Source organism: Mycteria americana, chromosome 6 (genome assembly GCF_035582795.1).
Source record: "Mycteria americana isolate JAX WOST 10 ecotype Jacksonville Zoo and Gardens chromosome 6, USCA_MyAme_1.0, whole genome shotgun sequence".
Lineage (NCBI taxonomy): Eukaryota > Metazoa > Chordata > Aves > Ciconiiformes > Ciconiidae > Mycteria > Mycteria americana.
In genome coordinates this window covers 24,060,297-24,082,523 of record NC_134370.1, presented here as the reverse complement: position 1 = coordinate 24,082,523, position 22,227 = coordinate 24,060,297, and the positions used below count along the sequence as shown (strand labels likewise).

The window sequence follows — 22,227 nt, the reverse complement described above, 5'->3', positions numbered from 1 at the left end:
CCCTTTCCCTTTTATCCTCCCCCTTTCATTCTCGGAAATGATACTTCCAAACTTGTCATGCAGGATGAATTTCAACTTGCTGGTGAGCATAAAATTGCCTGGTTCCCCTATAACAGAGAAGACCTTCTGTTTAGTGATTTCTACTGTTACTAGCCTCTCAAATATTTTTCACAGATTGAGGAGAGACTCTACAGAGCCCTAAACTGCCAATTTTCTTTTTTATTAAGGGATCAAACGCTTGTCCTCAGTGGGTAGGTGTATGTGGAGAAGGAAATTGGAGGGGAAATGTGGAGGGGGGAATATCAGCTGAAAATATTTGCTGTGAATTAAATGTCCAAAATTATACCAAGATTAAGTAATCTACTGTCCATTTTAAATTATAAATGCTATTATTTTTCTAATGCAGTTGATCAGGTGGTGAAGCATTGTCTTGCTGAGTTTGCTGGCAACTGTAGAATAATATTGCAGTATAAAAGCACAAATTAGTGGTTGGCACAACAAAATTGATTTGCAAATTGTATAGCCCTGTTGAGAAGCTATATGAGGAATCCTTTTTTTTTTTTTCTCTCCTCAGTTTTGCAGAACATTTTTTCCATTTCTGCAGTGTGACTTAAGTTCTTAGGTTTTGGTATTTAAAGGACTGATGCTGCATGCAAAAATCTGAGCACAGAAATGTTGCTTTTGGAAGGATATTGTAGTTGAAATTAGAGAGGCGCTGAACTAAAAGAGCTATGGCAGACTAGGAAGGAACAAAAGTACTGAACCTTGGATTTGTTAATGTAGTTTCCACTCCATGAAAATAGAGCTGTCCCAGAAACTTAACTACTGTTCTGAACAGACTTCACAATGTATCCCCACAGCTTTAAGCTGGCCTGCATGAAAAGCCTTGTATTTTAAGGGATATCTCTTATTCATATGCTAAATGAATGACTTAGCTGTTCAGGACCTTGAACTCTGCAGAAAAACACTAAGAAATATAGTTACTGAACACACTCTCTTAGTGTGGATTTGCACCTGAAAAAGCCTTATGTTTGATCTTAACAAAACTAACTATATTAGGTTAAAGTATTCCTCTTATGTTGTCTGAAGACTACACTTAAAATAGTAGAAATCATGTGGGGGTAATAAATCATGGATGTATTTGAGTCTTTGTCATTGAAATTACAGGTCAGGGCTATACCATGTTTTGTACTTGTGTCCCAGACAAAGAAATGGCATACTGTGTACAAACTTCTGAAAAGGCTCTTTAATGAGTATGTAAACAGCAGGCAGACACTGATATGTCTTAAATCTTTCAGCTGATAGTATGTCCAGGATAGGGCTTGTTGAAGGCATGGTTTTGCAATAATTCATCTGACTGGGCCAGAGTTTCTAGGTAGAGGCCTTCTGGAAATCCTTGTCTGGGTCCAGAGGCTATGACAGAGGAAAACTTTACCTCTGGGGGACTTATTGGTATGATGCTGATAATAAGTGGCCTGAGGAAAAGGTTCAGAATTAAGTGATAGAATTGGAAAATGAAATTGCTTCCTCCAAAGTTGAGCTGAGCTGAGAATCAGACTTGGAGGACATTCAGAGGAGGCGGCTATACAGAAGTTTTGGAAAGATGGAAGTACCGAATGCTTAATATCCCAAATAACTTCTGAATGATGGAGCCTCTCTGAAGGCACTTGACTATGATCTCAAATTGTGCTTCACTTTGCAGGCTTTGAATATCTGGAAATGATGTGTGTGTTTTGTCTTTATCCCCCTGTCTCCCCCTCCACCCATGGGGATCTTTTAAAGTCTGTAGCTGAAGGGATTTTGAGTGTTTTCCACTGGTTAGAAACATTCTTGTACATCGGATAAGGACTCTCCAGCTAAGGTCTTTAAGGATTACTGAAATGATAGGCAAACTATAATTACGCTACAAATACTAATTATTGGAAAAATGTGACAAGTTCTAATTTTAAGACTGCTAAGTATTCAAAACTGCAAAATATTGTTTTTTCAAGACTGAGCTTCAAATTAACTTCACTTTTAATTTAAGCAGTCTTATGAAATTGATTACAATATTTTGGAATAACTGGTGAGCTTTAATATTTTAAAATAATTCATAGTTGGAAGCTGGTAAAGACATTTGAATGGGGAGAAATAACCATCATTCCTTAAAGGCAGTACACTTGCTATAAAATATCCCTTAAAAGAGACGTGGCACCTTTTATTTTTAAAGAGACATGCTCGTACTAGAACAACTGCTAGTGACTGACCTTGCTTTGGAGGCAGGCCTCGGTGAGCTCTGTGCATTCTTTGCTGTTCCATTCTCTGTCCCATGCTACTGTAACCTGTGGCATTGCTAGCAGTTAGCTGGAGCTTCAGCAGATTGTTGTGAGGTGCAGACAAGTCCTGCCCACTGATGCCTATGCAAGAAGAGATGAGTGGGGAAAGTAACAACAGGGACACTCTAGGCACTCAATATCACAAATATTGAACCTGTTTGCTTCTTTTAAATTGTACTTTAATGCATTACTAAAGTTCTGTTTAAAATATGTGGGGTTTCATCTTTGTAATTAAAAGAAGCAGCGTGTGAGAATCTAAAAACCATGTAATCCTTGCAACCCAGCAAATGGCACTTTATATCCCCAAACAACGAATCAATTAGACGTAAATTGATAGCTTACGAGGTTTGTCAAACGTGATCTGTAGCATGAACTGGAATATAAACCATGTGGATTAACAATTCAGTTGCCATAGAAACTTCTGAAATTGGAACTGAAACTTGCTGAAGAACGCAGCCCATGACATTTTGTTAGCTCTAAGCCTTTATATGTAATATTAGCTGTAACAATAGCTATGTGATGTGGGGTTTTTTTTGTCCTCATAACTTCCATTAACACTGGAAATGGTTGTTTATGGTTAACTCAGCAGTTGCTCTGGTTCTAGCTGCTAGGGATCACTCCATACAAGTGATCACTCCAAGTCCTGATGTTGCAGGTATTATGTAGGGAATAATGGGCTGCAATTATGTATTCAGTATTTGCATCCAAATGGCTTTGGCAGTCACAGGCCAACTTCAAGAATGTGCATGTACCTAGCAGTTATACTCCTATATATACTATTCACTCTTTAAAAACTGTATATAGCTGAATTCACCAGCTTCCACAACTTGGCTCCTAAACTGGATCTAGAGTGACCCTCTATGCAATACCAATTAGCTGATTCAAATGGTGGATGGCAGCATGCGGACCTTCCATTTCTAGGACAGTATTTTAAATCTTGGTGCCTTCTCATTGCTCTCACCCCTGGGTTTGTTCAGCTCAGTGCATCTGCAAGTTAGGTATCTATAGCTTTTGAAAGAGACTACCATTATAGTATGCAGAGAGACACATTGCTGAAGTTGAAGTCTGCATTTATATCAAGTCCACATTTATGTCCACGAGCTGGGTCATGGTTAGGTGGATGAAGGGCTGCTCTGCTACTGTCCTGTGGTGTGTGTTGTCTGTAGCCAGGTCTTTTGTCTTCAGAGCTGTTAGTCCAATACTTCCTGTGCTAAAGTTACTTGAAACAGAGATCTTATTGAGCTGCTAGGGTATAAAACTAAAATAACTTTCAAGTGACTTACTGCAAGAGAGAATGTCAAATCCTTGTTCAACTGAAAGGGAAGGGATGTAAGACAGGAGTTTCGATCTAGCCTTTAAGTGGGCTTGAAGTCAAGGAACAAACAGCCATAACTTTGTTCAAAGTTGCTATTTTCAGCAGTTTTGTCCTGGAGAGATCTGAGACTTGGCATGAAAGAGACAGCAACATCTTTAAATGATGACTAGACAGCCTGGCCTGGCTAATCCAGATAGCTTTTAAACCCCCTATAAGATTAATAGAAAAGCCTACATTGTTGACCTATTGGTTTGCTTACACTTTAAGCCTTTGGATACCTAGACATCTGGATGAGGCATCCATGGATTAATGAGGTCTCTGTGTAGTAATAGCTAACTGAATCCCTCTTTAACCTTTAGCCTGCTGTTTAACACGTATTAACAAGTGCTCAGTGCTTTGTGCTTGACCAAAATATAATACATAGCTGAACTCATTGCTATTAATCAATGCAGAATCATGTTTGAAACTGCACTGTCTTGTGCATCCTGATTCCTCAGTCAAACTAAGTTTGATTCCTCCATTTTCAGCATTTCTAGCCTCTTCTGCCACTTTCAATCTGTTGTTTAGATTTTAACTATTTATAAGGGCCCTGTGATGTGCATTTTGGCTGTTCTTACCTCTTACTGGAAACTCAGACTGGAGTATTATAAAAACATAACTGGTGCATGCAGTCTTGGGCTGTGTGCCAAAACAAAGGGACTGGGGGGCAGGGGGAGGTAGGAATAACTGGAGTGAAAAAGGTCATGTTCTTAGAATAAGTGGCTGCAACTTGGCATAAGTTTGGAAATTGCATCTGTTTATGCTGCTGATGAATTTGGCATGAAGCAGTTGCCAGTTCTCTTCGATCTAGAATTTAGTTCTGTAGCCCTTCTGAAAATTGTGTGGAATTCTAATCTTGACCCCATGAGTCTTGTTTCCTTTATTTCTCTAAAGTTCATGGATTAAAAAGGTTGGCTGGCTAGGTCAGAAGATTTGGAAAATTATTTGTGCATTTAAAGGGGCTGAAATCCTAAAGACTCCTAAGGTGAATGCAATTATAGCAAGAGCCTTGAATAAAGACTTTGTAAAATGATAATAATTTTAAAAAATCATTAAAGCTGTAGTTAATGGATATGGTGGACAAAGATACCAGCCTCTTTTGAGGCCATAGTTCCACCTAGGACATGAATCTGGAAAAAAATGGGCTCTACTATAGAAACAACTGATGCAGTTCAGTCTCTGATTCCTTATGGAGCCACGCAGAAGATGTGCAGTTTGCACAAGTGGGACATTGACAACTTAGTGTATGAAACTGTTGTGGTAAATATCCTTTTAGCATATTGCATCTTACTATTTTCATGGATCTGATAATCTGCATAGCAGTAACAGTAAGCACTTATGCTACTGGAGTTAGCAAGTCTGGACTAGTTTCTGTTGTGACATAGTGCTGCTGTATCAACAGGAGAAGATTAAAAAATCTTTATTTGTCTACAGTTGGGTTTCTCTCTCTTTTTTTTTTTTAAAACTGTTCAATTGACAGCCCGGCTAGTTACCATGCAATAGAAAGGAATAGAATTCTTTAGTGCCTAAAAGCTAGAGAATTGTTTCTAGAGTTTATTTATACTTGAATCTTTAGCAGTAGTGGAGTCAGGGGTGGGGGAGGATGTGGGGAATTATATAACTGTAAAAACAAATATAATTGGAGTGACATTTCATAAAATTATTAACTAGACCAATGGAAAACTACAGATAAAGAATGGCAGGAAATGTGCACAAAACCTGATTCTGTGGGAATCACTTTCCACAACCCTCCCCTTTTGACAGTATGTAAAGGGCCGGATCCTCAGTTGGTGTTAGTTATCCCTAAACTGAGTTAAAAGAGCTGCAATGATTACCAGCTTAGGCTCTGACACAGCCCAGCTGACTTCCAGCTTGCACTTCTGCATCTGATAATACTTTTGTTGGTGTAGGATGTAGGATATAAACACACGCATGGCAGAAATAGGAAAATGCCACCACTTTTTTTTCCTGCAAGAATAAAGGCTGGCAAAAACCTGCAACACCCCCCAACCAACTCCCCCCCCCCCCCCCCCCCCCGACAACCCTTGAATCTTACTTTACTGGTTTTCTATTAGTATTTATCCCTGCAAACTTCTGCTTACAAGAACATTCCTAGAAAGAGAAGACTAAAATCTTTGCAAAAAGTGCTTGCGCTTGTACTTGTGCATGATTTTGTGTAGTCACTGTGATTTGAGTCATGCAGTGAGCCACAAATCAATACCATATAGGATAGGGGAATGAACATGAATGGTGGGTGATTGATGTAAAACAGTCTCAAGTTGGCTGGCATCAAGCTGCCAATTTACTCATGCTATTAGGAGTTCAAACAATGAATAAGGAGCACACTTCTAAATTCAAAGTCTTGTCAAATGTTTTTCCCAAAAAAAAAAAGTAAATGTTTGTTGAAGGTTTTTGTTGTCATGAGCAATTATTTACATCAGTTTTCATGCATGTTTTGCAAAATCTACTAGAACCATGACTTCATAGAAGAGCACACTTAAAAATCTGAATCAAAAGAACTTTTGCAAATAGGTTTATACTCTGTTATCTTTCCCAGTGCAGTTGACCAGTTTTCAGGAATGGTTCCACTGAATTCAACAGGATAATTTATGCAATAATGAAACTATAGTCTAATGCTGAGACTTCTGTAAGAAAATATTTCAAATGCTATAGCTAAACACAGGTGTGCAACATCAAGTTGAGACAAGTGTTGCAGACATAAGGGGGCGTGGATCTGCTGTGATCATTGCATCCTCTATACTTACTACAATTTATAATAAAATAAATTATTTTGGTCCTGTACATGCTTTTCACATAAAGCACCTTGTAACAGTAACGTTACAGATTTGCTGCTACTTTGTCATAGGATGTTGCTTCTCAACTTTAAGAATTGACCTTACATTCTCTAAAGCTGAATCTTAAGGAGTACAGATGTCTGTCTTCACCTGGTCATAAAATATCTGTGCCCAAGAGTGATGCAAAAGTTCTGGGAAAAAAAATTTCTTACATGATTCATTGAGATTTCCTGAATCTCATGTCCTAGCATCTTTTTGCAGCTCTGAATAAGAAGCCTAAAAAGAGGGTTATATTGTTCTCAACTGCAGAGGCAAAAGAAAGCCTGTGAAAAATCAGTCTTTTTTGTACAAGTAGGTCTCAATTTACCAGAAGAAAGTATGTGGGAGACTAAAAAGTCCATAGGCTTCCTATAGTACTACCTAATGCACACAAACCAACAGTCACATAACACTTTTACAGTAATGTTGCTGCATTGCTCCAGTGTCTTCAAAGTGTCTCGATCCAGGTTGGCGTGCGGTTTTGCAATGCTGTTCTTCTTTGTGTGATCTTGCCCAAGTATGGCCAACTGCGTAAGATGATATGAATGTTGCCTAGTAACGTTGATGCATGAAATAACTATCAGAATGTTCTCTACAAGGATTACTTGCTTAAGGTTTACTAGACTCAGGGAACACTTAAAATGCATATTTTAAAAATACGTGACTACATTCATATGCTTACTCATTCCTTAACTTCTAATGTGAGGTAACACTGAGATGCTGATAACATTGAGATTGGCCTCATTATCTACAATATGCCACTCAGACTGGCTCAGCACTAACAGTCACTACATTGTTATCTGTGATAAGGGTAAAATGATGGCCATTTTTAATTTTACCTTTTATTTGCAAAAGATGTTCAGTCAGCACTATTGATGTGAATATTCCACTGCTGCCTTGTAGAATTCACACAACGCAATAGATGAAAACTTTTCTCTTGTCTTTTGTAATGTTTCAGGTGGCAATTCCTTTGCCTGTTAAATGTGTTTCTGAGCATTTGAAACATTCAAAAATGATTCAAGAGTAAAATCCTAAATACAAAACACCTTAGATCATCAGGTTCCTTTTGTCTAGTAAGCCATGATAATCAGCATGTACCCCAGGATTAGCTCTCAAGAAGAAAATGGTCTTAAACATTTTGCCTTCACTGAGTTATTAAGACCTGGCAAGTCATGTGTAATTGTGTTAAACTACACTTTGGATAAAGTTTCTAAGCTGACCATGGTGACTAGTTTAATTTTTTAAAAAGTGCAAATCAACTGAAAACCTCTTATTGGTCTGATGAAGACACAACTGAGGATTCAAAAGCTTAAGGAGAAAGTTTGAAAGGCAAGTGATGACTAGACAAGGTCACTGTATTTAAAAAAAAAAAAGGCAAAGCACAACTATAACGCTACCCTGTGCATGGGGATATGCAGTCAGTAATGTTTTCTAATCTAATGCTGTTATCAGGCACTGAATTTGTACTGTTTGTAGCCATTACATATCCTGCAGGGGTAATTCTGGAGGTGGAGTCTCTGAAATAAGCCAGAACTTAGTTTCTATCTTGCTCAAGCAGCTGAATTTACCTCCTGATAAAAAAAACCCAGTTGCTCTTCAGCTATCTGTTGGGGTTTCTAGTAACTGCTATTAAAAAATATAATTAACTGAATATGGCTTTCTCAGTAAGGCTCTGAAAATTTCTACGTTACGTACAAATCCGATGCAGTTTGAATAATGAAATATGCTTGGGGTTCGTGGTTTTAGCTGAAGTTGGCAGAGTGAAATATCTCACAAAGTAAAAGCCATCTAGGTAGCTCAGACTAGGTAGCACAGATAGATAGTTGTGGTAAGTGGAAGTCAGCAAATTTAAGCTAGAAATTATAGGTAAACTGTTAATACTGTGGATAAACGAACAATTGCAAAATGTGCGTAGAATGCAGTGGACTTTATGTATTTTGACATCCTTATATCAAGACTGGCTCTCACTAAAGTTTTCAAATAGTTGAGTTACTGTCTTCTTCCTCCTTAACAGGGAGTGTATGGTATTCTTGTGTTGCAGTCATGGAACACTGACCCCCTGGAAAACAGCGTCACTATCAGCAATAAGCGGGTGGAGGAAGGCAAATCCCTGAAAGATTGAATGTTGGATCATGGTATACTAAGGCAGTGTTGTGGCTTGGCTCTGGTAATTTTTGTTTGCCTAAGTTGATGCTAGCCATAGGAAACTCTGCATTAGTCTTCTCATTCAGTTTGGCGGTTTGTCCCTAGCTACCTAGCCTGTGGCATCCTGCAGATACAGATGTTCTGCAGTTTGAAGTATAGGAACTTAGCACACCTTTGGGAGACTGCTTAGTGTTTTTGTGTGACTTACATGCACACTGGGAGTCTTGGATGCCAGCTGTCAATAGTGGTTTGTAACCAAAACACAGACCAGAGGGGTCAGAGTCCTAAAATGAGGAATGTCATGGCCTGATGTGAGTCCTCGCATGGGGGGGGGAGCTCTTGGCAAAGTAAACTCAGTGCCTATCTCAGGCTGCACTGTAGTTGGGTTTAGACATGCATTATGGAGAGGATGCAGTATGTTATAGTGATAGGTTTCCTTTTTCTGGCTCCAGTGGGAACAGGCTGAACCCTCTAAGGATGCTGAACTGACTTTTAGCCCTCTCAGGCAATGGATTCTGACCCTCACCCTCACTCAGACCCTTTGGACAAGTTCCACCTGGTAGAACAGGAGGTTACGTTTAAGCTACTGCAAGTAAGGACTTTGCCTGCTGTCATTACATTTTGTCCGCAATGAATAGCAGTCCTGCACAGAGCACAAATCCTTTTTTTTCTTGCCTTCTCTGAAACAAGATTACCTTTGTTTTACCCTAGAGTGAAGAACCTGACCCTTTTAAATACCTGATGGTAACATGGACTGTTTCCCTTACCAATACTTTCAGCATCTTTAGCACTGTGTGCCATTTTCCAAATGCCATGCACGTGGATTTATTAATGTACCAAAGATGATAAATTTACTTGGGGAACTATTTTCAGCCCAGATCACAGTGCTGCTTTTATTTGCTGATGGGCCTCTGTATTTCTTTGCCAACATTCCTGCATGTTTCTGGTTCTGATTTATTTATTTTTCTAATGCTAGTTTCCTCTCATTAATCAGTCTAAACCTATACAAAAGTGATTTTCTCATATTACAAGAAATCTCTTACAGAGAACGGACCTTATGTTACTTCCTGAATATATTACAATTTCTTAATTAGGCTACATATTAAATAGCAAAATACATGATTAGATCACTTGCTATTTCTGTCTGTGGCAAACTAGTGTCTGAAAGCTTAACCCTAGAGACTGATTCTGGCTAATCATATAGCGCATAAATCATGAGTGGCCTCAATGTAAGCAGCTTTGTGATACCTCAGTCTCTCAGCCCTTATAGGACTCTTCCCTAGAGGACAATTCAACACCTGGTTATTAAGTGTGAAAAGACAGAAGTATGTAAGGTAGATACATTTGTTGTCTCCTTACCGAGCATAAAATGAGCTGGCTAGCTCTGATTTTTGGGAACCTGGTCTGGGACTAAAATAAGATTGGGCATTTTTATCATTAGGTGGCTAAAATACATAAAGTAATCCCTGCAGCAGAAATATGTGTCAGTTATAATTAAGCATCATCTATAGGTGTGGGGGGAAGAGGACTGAAATTGGTGATTTAAGAGCAAGTTCCTCCCACACTGCATCACCTAGTGAGAATGGGGGTGAGCCTTGCTGCACTGCAGTGGTTTTCACATCTGTTCTGTTTCTGAGGACCCAAAAAGTGGTTAGGAAACAAGTGAGCACCTAAAAGGAGGGGGATTATAGGGAAAGAATTTAAGGCGTACTTATCCTGCTTGGTAAATCCGTAAGGTTTGGGACAACTGTGTGTTGGGAGGATGGTCACTGGAATTTCAGGAACCAGCCCTTGTTGAAGGGGAAAGTGATTTCTTATGCCAAATTGCATTTTCTGGTTATTACCCATTCATCCCTGTTTGAGGTTCATGCAAGCAATTTTGGGGAGTAAAACTACATTACTTTTAAAACGCATCTTCTTATACTGGAAGAGCAGGTATTTTGGAAGGGGGAAGGAGGAATATTGAGGGAAGGATCAATCTCATTCCCTGCACAAACCCTTCAGTACTGCTTTGGGTTGTACCTGCTGAGCTCTGTGCACATCTATTGAGTATGCTCAGAACAGCTTTCAGGAGCAGAGAATAAACACTTCCAGCACATTTACTCAGGAGGAGCCTGTCTGCCAAGTGGAGCCACCTCCCTCCTTGGTTGTGTTTATGAAAACGTTTACATGTGGAAAACAAGAGAAGAGCAAACAGATTCCTCGACCCACCCAGCACTTCTCTCTGCAGCACAGCCACTCCTGCTGTGTGGGATCCATCACATGACAGGGAGATGCTTCTGGGAGCTGTTATTTTAAAATATTGGCAGCACATCATCGGGTGGGACTGCTCTATCTCGTATCTTCTTACATTCTCCTACTAGCTACTTTTCCTGTTTTATACATCTTCTTGCTCTGGCTGTATGAGCTATAACAACAGAATTCTTGTTTGTCCTCTGTGTGACTTTTTTCATATGCTTTGAATAAGGGTTGTTCTGTGCATGATGTGCCAAAGGCCAGTCACCAAATCTGACACTTGTGAGTCTCTGGAACCCCAGTGAGGAAAGTTAGTCATCTCCAAATGGCATGGATGGCCTTTGACACTGTTATTAATGCACCGGCATGGGCCAGAGGCTGGCTGTGTCCAGATGCATGAAGAGGCAGTGTTATTCCAAACGCAGATCATCTGTGCAAGGCGTGATAAATGTCATTGTGTGTCCTTGCTCCCTGGTACAGCAGTGTAGCCAGAACTTCAGTCTGACTGCAGGTTCCTGCTGCGCATTTTACAGTGGCTTGCACTTAACTCTAAGCCTTACTCCAGGAGGTCCTGCCTTACAATATCCTGTTCCATTCACTAGACAGCAACCTCCTTCCCTTTTATTGTTTGGGACAGGGGTTGTGTGTAGGGAGAGGGAATGGTAGAGAAGTGATAAAGCATATGTAAGCCCTTGCATTGTGTTTTTTCACTGTCTTGCTGTTTTGAATAGTAGCTAATGATATTTGCAAAGCTTCTTGCTGTTACACAGGGTTGTTCCATTCCAGTGAGGGAAACCCTTTGCTTCTTGCTGGGTGTTCAGAAACAATGGACCAGTCACAAAAGGATTTTGCTTTAGCAGTTGTTTCTGTTGGCTGGCCTGCTCCTGATAACATCTCCTCCTGCTGTGTACAAAGAGTGCTTGAGCTAAGGGCTTTAATATCTTGCATGGTCAAGGTTTTGTTTTAAAGGGTGTAGTAGTTTATTTTTGGAAGGAACTGAGGAGCGGCCACATAGCATTGAACTCTCCTATCCTGTTTATCGCCTCCAAGCCCAGCCCTTCTCCCAAAATGGGTTTTCAAGATGCAGCCCTGTGCTTAACTACAAGATAAGATTTGACAGTCAGTTTTCTGCTTTTGGCAAAGTATTAGTTGGCACAGGAATTTGAAAATGGAAATTGCTTGGGGATAAACTACTTAGGCTAATTCACACCTAGAATAATATCAGACACTAGTGGAGTTCCTTTACAAGTGAATTTGTTCTCTTTTCCCCATATGTTGTCTTAATTCTGCTCGAGTGTGAGTGCCATCGCCAGCATGGAAAGGCTGATTAAGTCAAAGAAGGGCTAAACCACACCTTAGCTGAAAACACTTTTTAAAAAGTCAAATTCTTGAATTTTCTTGTCTTATGTATCTGGTCCTGTCTAGTGTTTTGCTTGTGCTCTTGGTAGAATCCTGCACAGGGCTTTTTCTGCATTGCAGGCAATGTAAGAGAAGAAAGTAGAGGGAAAATTACTTGAGAGCTGTCTAAGCTAGATGGATGGATACCAGCAACCCTAATTTGCAGAGTCTTGGAGTTCCGAATAATCTAATTTAGCTGAGAAGTAAGATTTTGCTAGACTTCCAGTTGTGTGCTCCAGGCACATGACTAGAATGCTGTACCAGGAACTCTGGTGTGCCTAAATGCATTGATTGTATAGTTTCTTAAATGAATGCTGATAAGGAAAGCTGCAACAGCCCAGGTGCTTAGATCTGTTGACTTTAATAAGACTTAAGCCCCTTCTTCTCAAGTGCCCTTCTTGAATTGGTGTCTGACTACTCCAGTATTTCCTAAGCAGTTGGATCCAAGTCAAGAGAACTAAGAAAACTCAAATTGAGCAAAGCCCCACAACCTGCCTCAGTTAAGGGCAGGTGTTGAATATTCATGTTGGAGTGATGGCCAGGAGATAAGGAGTACAGAAGACTGTAGTGTATTCCCTATTGCTGTAAATGCATCTTTAAAAACATTACCAAAATCCCCTGCCTGTCACTTTGACTAATTAATAGAAATAGGGCAAGCCTTTTTGTTTTGAGTGTCATCCACCCTAAGGTAACAGGGCTCATCTTTGTGCAGGCACAAAGCACTTTGTACGAATGCTTATCTACAGGGTTTGAAATGGGTCTTCCAATTTTAGAAAAAAATCATGAGAGTTTTAATCATGTTCTGCTTCCCTTCTGCGGAAGACCTCAGCATATGCACTTGAAATGGTAGTGGAGCATAGAGCTCTGTGCCAGCCACTGTAACAGTGAACAGATGTTATCTAGCGAGGTTCTGAATTAATTGGAAACACCAGCTCCCTGAAAGACTTGCATCCTACAGGACTGTTTTCTCAAATGTAATTAAGTGCTGAATGTAGATGTAAATAGGGTTGGGGACAAGGTTAGGGGTGCAGAGAACACAGGAGTTTCCCAGTTTTGTGGCAAACTGTGCTAAGCTTGTCCCAGCAAAATTTGTTAGTTTGTACCTTGCTCTAAAAGTTATATGAATGGTTGCTGACCTATTATTCCAGAAGCTGGGAACAGAGGAATTGTTGCTGTCTGGGCCTTGCTAACTTTCCCAGCTGCATTTCCTATAGCAGGAGCTGAGGAAGGAACAGCTGCAATTGTCTTGTGCTGCAAAAGGATTCCCTCTCACAGGAGAAATCCCCTGCTGAGTGGATTCCCTAGGTTTTAAGCCTGCTTAGTGCAAAGTGTCAGACATAGGGCAGCTGTAACAGCTACAGAATTGGGTCTTTCAAAGATAACACTAGATATAGAACAGCTGATTTCTGAGAAGTGGTGTTAGGATACCTTTTCTGATGTTCCCCTCTCATGGATTTCAGTGCATAGTTCTTGTGTGTCCTGTTAAGCACTATGTACGTAGCTTGCAGCTCTCTCTAGTTAGCACAGTTAATCCCGAACTGTGAGGTTTCTGGGCCTTGTAAATAGTACTGTCTCTGACCATAATGCTCTACTGTCCTCCAGAAAGGATTTATCATCCTGAGTACTGAGTTCTGTATGAAACTGTAACCTCTTCCTGAAACTGTTCATCTAACTGTAAACAGTCTCTTTCAGTAACTTAATGTATTGCCTTTGCCTTCTATAGATCCTGTGTGACCGTCTTGCTCCTAACAGTGACCTAAGTAGCTATCCACATGCACTACATAGGTATTTCACCTTAGTCTCTCCTTCCATCAATCCCAGTGATCTCTTCTTTATTAAAAATAAAAAATATTGATTGGGTCTGTTTCACAAAGAATTAGAGAGATTAGTGGCAGAAACTAAATGCAGAAGCAGTTGCTGTTTCTTCAAGAGGTCAATTTGGCTTCTTAGAAGTGAGAAGCCTCTAGCATTACCCCTACATCCTTGCTCTTTGGGTACAGATCTTTGGGCTTAGAAATGCTTAGCAGAGGCTTGATACTAGGGTAACAACAACTGTAATGAAAATAGAATATTTATGCGTATTGGAAAATGTGTTAACAAGTTCACAGATTCTAGAAGACTAGTCAGAGCAGCTGAATGGGTTGTGCTAAGTGTTGCAATTTTATTGTGTGTTTTGAACAACCAACATTTTAATGAGTGTTTGAATACAGATCATGTGGATAAAAATTATCACCAAATTTCCGTTCCTTTTAATAAACTAAAATACTGTGGCATCTGTCCCAGCCAGTACTGCAGTAGTTCCTTTTCCTGCTGGAGGTTGTCTTGTTCCTTGAACAGTATTTACTTAAGCATAGAAAATACCTTCATGTTTCCTGATAGTTTGCTTGGAAAGCAGGAATAAAACCTCAGTGCAAGCCACATAATTATTGTGGTAGCAAACTGCAATATGATGCCCACATATTTTCTGGTATCTAATTCCTATAAGCTTTTGTTATGAAACACTTTGTAATGCAGATCAACACATGCTAGATCAGAGGTTTCCAAACAGACTTTTGCTGTGACAGCACATGTGGCTACAGAAAGTGCACAGTGGATGGAGTCCTGATGACAGCACTAGTAGTTACTTGAAACTGCGCTGGCCTTGCACAATGTTTCTCGTGGCTTCATTTGAGAGATGTTGTGTCAGGCGTGGTCCAACTTGAAGGTCTTTAGGACAGTAATTTTCATCCTATCTTGTGTCCTGTGAGCTATGGAAGAGAAATGAGCACGGGGCAAAGGGGCTTGCCTAAAACCAGGCTGCAAGCCAGTGAAATACATACATGATGGTGGGAGGACAGCAGTGAATCACCTCTACTGCTAGCTTATCTGTAAGATCCTTCATGACTGGGAGGGAGCAGATGGGATTGCTACAAAAACACTGACTGCCCCATTGCCCAAGCCAGACAGCTTAAACAGAATGAGGCAATGTTTGGGTAACTCTGCTGCAGAAGCACATAGGAACACTGTAGGCAAGCTCCCAGCACACCCATTTGAAAGAAAGGCAGGTATTGTTGCTGAAGGCTTTATTTGGGCTGTATCTGTGCTAGCAAAATAGAAAGCCATGTTTCTCTTTTAAAATAGCCCAGCCAGGACTCCAGGTGTTCTTATCACCATAGTATCTAACATTATTTTGATATCAGTGTTGCTAAAGGCAACACAGGAAAGATTGCCCGTGGTTTGAACTCTTATCATTGTTGAGCAGACGCAGGGTCATCTTTGCTGGGGAAAGCAATTCTCCTCAGCCTCCTGGGACATGCTGCAATAGGAAGAGATTTGGTCTCTGGAATTCCCATAAAAGAGACTTGGCTGACACTTCTTCATCAATGCTAAGAGCCTCATACTGCAGTGATTTACTGCTTTGAAAGCCTCAGATGATTTTAAGCTGAGATTGGATATGCTCATTGGCAAAATTATATGAAATGTAGTGGCAAAGTTCATGCCATCTATGCTATGAATTTCATTACTGCTGAAGTTGCTTATATGTGGACAGATTCCTAGAGGATCTAGAAATAGCACAGCTTTCAATGGGATAGAGCTGATTAAGCACAGCTTTTCAATGGGATAGAGCTGATTACACTCCCTAAGGATTTGTTTCTTTTTGTCTGGAAGACACTGGGCTACAATGTTTCTGTCAGAGAGGAGGTCTCTGTCTGTGGCAGCTGTGTTGGCTGGTGCACTAGAAGGCAAGCAGTCACCTAACAGGCCCTTGAGTAGCTACAAGAAGCAGTCACTAAGAGGAAAACCCTGAATTTGCCAGACCAATACTGTCCACTTAGATGCACTCTGGCCTTCACTGTGCAGCCACCCCTCCAGAACTGAGGCTGCAGCATCAGCATCACACCAGTGATGCACTGACGTGGGAGACAAGTTTCTTTCCTCTGCTGGTTCTGAAACAGATTGCTAGAGTTCATTCAAGTACTACTGCTCTCATTCAGGTTGTGAAATTCACAGAAACTTGTAATAAATGAAAGTTTGCAAAGTGCATTTTATTCCTCCATAACCAGCAGTTGGAGAACAAGTTTTCTTGTTAGGTGCTGTACTAAGTGTGGATGAGCACAAAGCAAACGGATTGGTGCTTGATCTGCTCTTCATTGCAATTACTTTTAAAGGAAGTTTGTGCTTATTGTGAAAAGCCGTGTATGAGGTATGACAGCTAAAAACAATTACTCTTTCATCTGTACAGTCCAGTCTTTAGTTGGTGTTTGAAATATAAAAGCATGTGCATAACAACCCTCTTCCCCTGAAACAAGACATTATTTTAGATATTTATCTTTCCCGCTCCTATTGTATTTGAGAGACTTACAGTCTTTATGTAGCAATTATCTGAGTGAAAACAAGGTGTGCATCTGGGAGATAGGGGTGTGTGGTAATAGGTTACTGGATGACTTTGCCTTTGATATACAACTTCAACATTAATTTTAAATATGAGTAGATGAAAATAGGTTAGCACTGGAGCTTTCTAGCTTTTTCTCAGCACTCGCCATAAATCAAGAGGTGGTTTTGTGAGACATACACTCTGCTTTGTGATCAAATGGCATTTCTGGGGAAACTTCAATATTCTTCTTATGCTACAGCTTTGTGTGATGTGACATGAAGGCTGTGACAAGGAGACCCTGCACTCTGGCACCACCAGCCAGGGCTCTTGATGCTGCCTTCAGCAAAAATGCTAACAAATTATTTTCTGAAGTACGTTTTAGCATCTGCCTTGAAACAGAAGAATCTGTGAACAGAATACTGTGTGAGATTGAGGGTTATCCATAGAGGGGTGAGGGGAAGAAAAAAAAGTGTCCGCCCAAGCATTACAAAGGAGGAATAAATCTCAACCAGCGCTATGGAGAGGCAGAAGTTGAGTCAGGGAAGGCCTTTTCTATTGTCACCCAAAAGGCAGTGGCAGATCATCTTCATTTCCCCATTCCATGTTAGCTGTGCTGAACCCATCCTTGGTTTGTTTTAAGTCTGTTTAGTTACATAATCAGGGAGACCAAAATATTGTTGAGCTCCAACTAAGTAATTCCTCTTTGTCAGAGAAACTAAATAAATAAATGATAGAAAATGCTGAAAATGGCTCCACTGATGTTAGAGTTGAGGAAAAAAAAGTGCCAACATTTGAATGAATCCTCAGCCCTGATATATTTAAATTGAAATCCATATAACTTAAAAGCTGTTTTCAAAAATGCTGCATACTGCAGACACTCAGCACTTGTGAGGATAAAAGTACAGGCCCAAGAAAATTCAAACTGGGCACCTGCAACCAGCAATCGCTTGAAACAATTTTTACTGTTTGCTGCTATCCTCTCTAGTCTTACTGCTTTTCCTTACATAGTACAGCTCTGTTCTTAACTTTATGCTACTGCATTCCTAAAGTCATGTAAAAAATGCTACAGGACATGTTTCTACCTCACCACATTTAATTTATGTGACATTTATGTCACTGAGATACTTGATTTGTGCATTCAGAGTGTCAGCTTTAAACAAACATCTCTCATTTTAATACTTTGTAGAAAGCTGTGAGTGTTATAAAAGACCTCACTCACCAACACTGATTTTTGGAAACTACAGCCATTGAATTATCCTGATACGTGGTTGTTGAAAAAGAGAGCCTATTATGCGTAATGCTTTTTGCAAAATAAAACTATAATCACATTTGGCTACAGTTTACACTGCCTGCGTATGCTGACCTGCAGCTCAGATGAACCAGAACTTGCATATTTTGAGGTTCATGATCAGAGGTCAGGAGATACTTGCTGCAGCTCTGCTACTTACTGACTGGCTTTGAGCAAGTTCCACCTCTCTCTTCAAGGGCTTCCTCATTTGTCAATAAGAATAATTAACAGAATCTTACCTTGTCTGTGATTACAAGAAAACATTTGAAAGTTGAAATGCTGTAGAGGCTCTAAGTTTTGGGGTGCAGAACTAAGTAGCCCTGCATTTATATTTTGGTAACAGGGATCTACAGCATTGGCAACTTCTGAAAGAGAGAGATGTGATAACAGAACATAAAAAGAAGCCTACATGCGATAGATCACTTGCTTCTTGTGCGCTTGACCTTGCACTGTGTGAAACTTATTGCCCTCTCCCTCTAAAGCAAAAAGACCTCTCTATTGATACAAAAAAGAAAAACCTCTTGGCAAGCAGCATCCCTCTGTGCCGAGTGCTTCACAGATACCTTGATGCAATTGCAAGAGTACGTAGAAATGTTTGTCAGAAATGCGAATGCAACTATATTGCATAGATCTCATTTTTACAGAAATAATAATTGCACAGAGCAGAGAGCAAGACTATTTCATTTAGGAGAGTTTGCAGGTAGATACAAAATTGTTTCTGTCAGAATAAAGGAAGTGCTGTTATGTAGAGAAGCACCACGAAAAAGCCAATCTAAGGAGACCAGGCAGTGGAGGAAAGCAAAACATGCCTTTTAATATAGAAGGAAACAGGAAAAAAGAAAGATGAAAGAAAAGAGTCAGAACATGTAATTTATATAAAAGCAATTAAAACGCTATCCATTATTTGGCATTCTTAAACAAGTTTACACTCTTAAACAAGTAAACCAAGATTGTGGCTTGCAGGGCTTTGAAGGAAAACATCCATTCCACCTGGCTTCTACTCTCTTAAAGATTTTCCTTAACAGTGCTTCAGTACTACACTAGACATGGTTATTTCTGTACTGGGCCATTGGTTCACGCTATGAAGTTTGGCATAGAAGATGACGCCAAGGCACATGTTTCAGACTTTGATAAGAAAATGCTGATGCTGGGAGACTTCAGTTATACCATGGCACGTTCACAAACACTGTTAAATAGCGTAGCATTCAGCTGACAGCACTTTTGGGTACGTTAAACTTAACGAGTTGACAAAAAGGAGAATACACACCAGAACTCCAGTCAGTGTTGTCAAAGTTGACCAAAACTGCATTAACTGGCCAGCATCTTTGCACACTCCAGCAAGATAATTTTCATGTCTTTACAGAAATAGCATCATTCATGGAAAAGAGGAGACTGAATAATTTTGGTTTGCTTTCGGGCCACTGATTTATCATTTGGGATACTAATTTGGGTGCAGAGAAAGACAAACTTACTGATCCAGAAGGTAGAGTACATTTAGCATTCAAATCAACAAATGTATTTAACTTTCTATTGGATAATAACTGTAGTGTATAAATATGTTGATGTATAGATAATTTGGTTTTAAAATATGTATTTTAGGAAATAAAGCAGCAATACTTTCAAAACAAATCATAATTCTCTGATTTACTGCTGAGCATTAACAGAATAGGAAAGAGCAGAAATATGAATTATTAGTGTAGTCTTATCTGTTGTTATAAACATTAAATAGGACATAATTGATACTGTCATCACATAACACCTCCCACTAAATGCAGTTCTGCTAGTGACAGCCCCACCTTTTCATGGCCTAGCAGCTTTGGATAAACCCACACTCCACAGCTATGTCCTGACCTTTTCATGAAGTAACAGAACTGGCTTGACAAGACTCTTCATGTTGGTTTAGATGGCTTTAGTTTCCTCTCCTCTGTCAGAGACAGACAAAGAAAGTGGCATTTGAATTTTTTTAAGCTTTTGGCAAGATTTGGATCAGGATTTTGTAGACCTTATGAACTGTTACTTTAACTGCTTTTTGGTCCCAGTAAGAGAAACTTGCTCTCAAGTGATTCCTGGATTTTATAGTCTACAATTGGAAAAAGTATTAGCCACGTCCAAACTCCTGTCTGCCACAAACTCAAAATAGCTGAGGGAGGGGAAATAGTAGCTAACGTTTAGATTTACTCCATGGATACATGGATTACATTAGAAGTTTTGGCCTTGTTCCAGCTTGTATGTGAACCTTGCACAGCATTTGTGAAGTGCTCAACATCAGTTTGGACACACCAAGTGGAACAGGGACCTCCTGCCTGCCTTCCTGCTCTGTCCTCTGAGTATTTGAGAGCAGCCTGTGGTTCACCCTCCTGGGGAGCTCCTGCTTCCTCCCACTTGCAACAGACCAGTACAACGATCTAAACTCATCTCACGCATTAAAAGTGCTGAAGTTAGGGTTGGTCATTAAGTAACAACACCAGATACCTGCTAGTGGAAGAGTCCTTCTTACCAAGTCACTAATGGTTAGGCACTCTTTCTCTTCTTTGAGTTTGAGTTTGTGTTGGATTTTTTTTTAGGTAACGGTGTACAGTGTATATATTTCAAGCACAGTGAGCTTGTTTGAAGTTTCTCTTTGAACTGTAACACTCAGTCTCTAAACAGTCACTTTCTGAAGTCAGCTACACGCCCAGAAGCAGAATCTTTGTCTTGCAAAGACAGAGCTAGTTCTGTAGATTAGCGTAATACTGAGACAAGTCAATGAGCCAGTTGAATGGCTGCTAAAACTGTAATGTTTTTTGCTTGGATACTTGCCCTCAATAAATGGCACTAATGAAAGTGTGAAATTTCTCTTTGCCTTCCTAGAAATCTAAGGAAATCAATGAATATTTGTTTTGGTTTGGTTTTTTTTTTCCCTCCTCTTTCTCCACTGATATACAGAGAAATTGAGTAATAGTTTGCTAGATCTTCAATAATACTTGAATGGTCTTTGTAAGTGCTCCCTCCTCTTGCTCACTGCCAGATGCAAATGAAATGCATGATCTCTGTCAGCACCTAAATAGGCTGGGATCCAGGCTTGCAAATTTGTCCTAGAATGATGCTTATTGGGAACATCAGATTTAGGCTCCTCAGGCAATAGGTCCTTGGAAACAAACTTTTCCAGTGAATAGCTCCTGGCAAGAACAAATTTGATAGAGAAGTAAAGTAAGTAGTCTGAACACGTCCATGTCTCACCCAAGACTGTATTATTCTCTATGGTTATATTACTAGTAAGTTAAATGGCATATTCAAAGGTTTGTGTCAGAGGGTCAGAGAAGGTAAATCCACTGGGAATGATGAAGTGTTTCTGTCAAAGACTTAGGAAGCAGACATCACCAGAAGCTTGTCTGGTTTTTCTCAACTGTATCAGTTAATTTAGGAAGAAATTACATTTGCCTACAAAACTTGCCCCAAAGGATTTTACTAGTAACAAAACTGCTAGCTAGGATTCAATAAGAACTACCCAAACATGGTATTAGTGAAAGATACTATCAGTTTAAGCAGAGATAAGAAGTATTAAATTCTGTTGTATCAGATTGATTTCCTGTGCACCTTGTTTCTTAACAATATACTAATATACTTGGCCTTTCACCACTCTTTCAGTGAAAGTTCTTACTATTTTCAGAATGTGGGTGTTCATTATTTCTCCAAGTGGGAAAAAAACCAACAGGCTTGGTAAGGTAGTATAAGCTGGACACTTAAAACCAAACCAAAAATCACGTTTCATTAGAAAAAAATACCAGCTTTGGTACTTACAACAAAGCCAAAGGAGCAGTTTCTTTTTCCATGCTAGACTTCATCCACTATTTAATGCAATACCTGATTTCCTGTGCCTCTGCTTTATTCCACCAATATTTATCTCATTTGTCTACATTTTTCCACTCAGGAACCTTCTCTTGTAAATGGGAGGAACTCCTCTGCCAAACTTCAACTACCCCCTAACTGTCCTCCAAAAGCCTCCTCAAGGCCTGTCTGTGCTGCACTGTCTACAAATCAGTGTCACCTGGCAGTCTTGAAGCTGGAGGCCATCTGTGACCATGGTGACTGCTGATTTATGTGAGCGCACCCATCTTCATTGTTATTCATGCCACCTTCTTTCACACATTTTCCCTTAGTCACTCAATTTCTTGTCTTGGGAGCACGGAGTGCAAAGAGTCTGGGGTGGAAAATGCCTAAAATAATGAATATAAGGTGCAAAATAGATGTGGAGCTTTGTGGAAAATACATTGAGAAATAGCAATGTGTTTGGAGTGCATATTTGTCAAAATAAGATTGTATCA

At 39.8% G+C, this 22,227-nt stretch overlaps 1 long non-coding RNA gene across 1 annotated transcript in view; it reads left to right on the top strand.

The window, feature by feature from the left end:
- The window catches only part of LOC142411321 (uncharacterized), a 31,633-nt gene extending 9,640 nt beyond the window's left edge, over nt 1–21,993 (top strand). The window contains exons 4-5 of the long non-coding RNA XR_012776162.1: nt 19,287–19,406; nt 21,834–21,993. This is a non-coding gene — a long non-coding RNA (uncharacterized LOC142411321). The remainder of the gene's footprint in view (nt 1–19,286; nt 19,407–21,833) is intronic.
- The last annotated feature ends 234 nt before the right edge of the window (nt 21,994–22,227 follow it).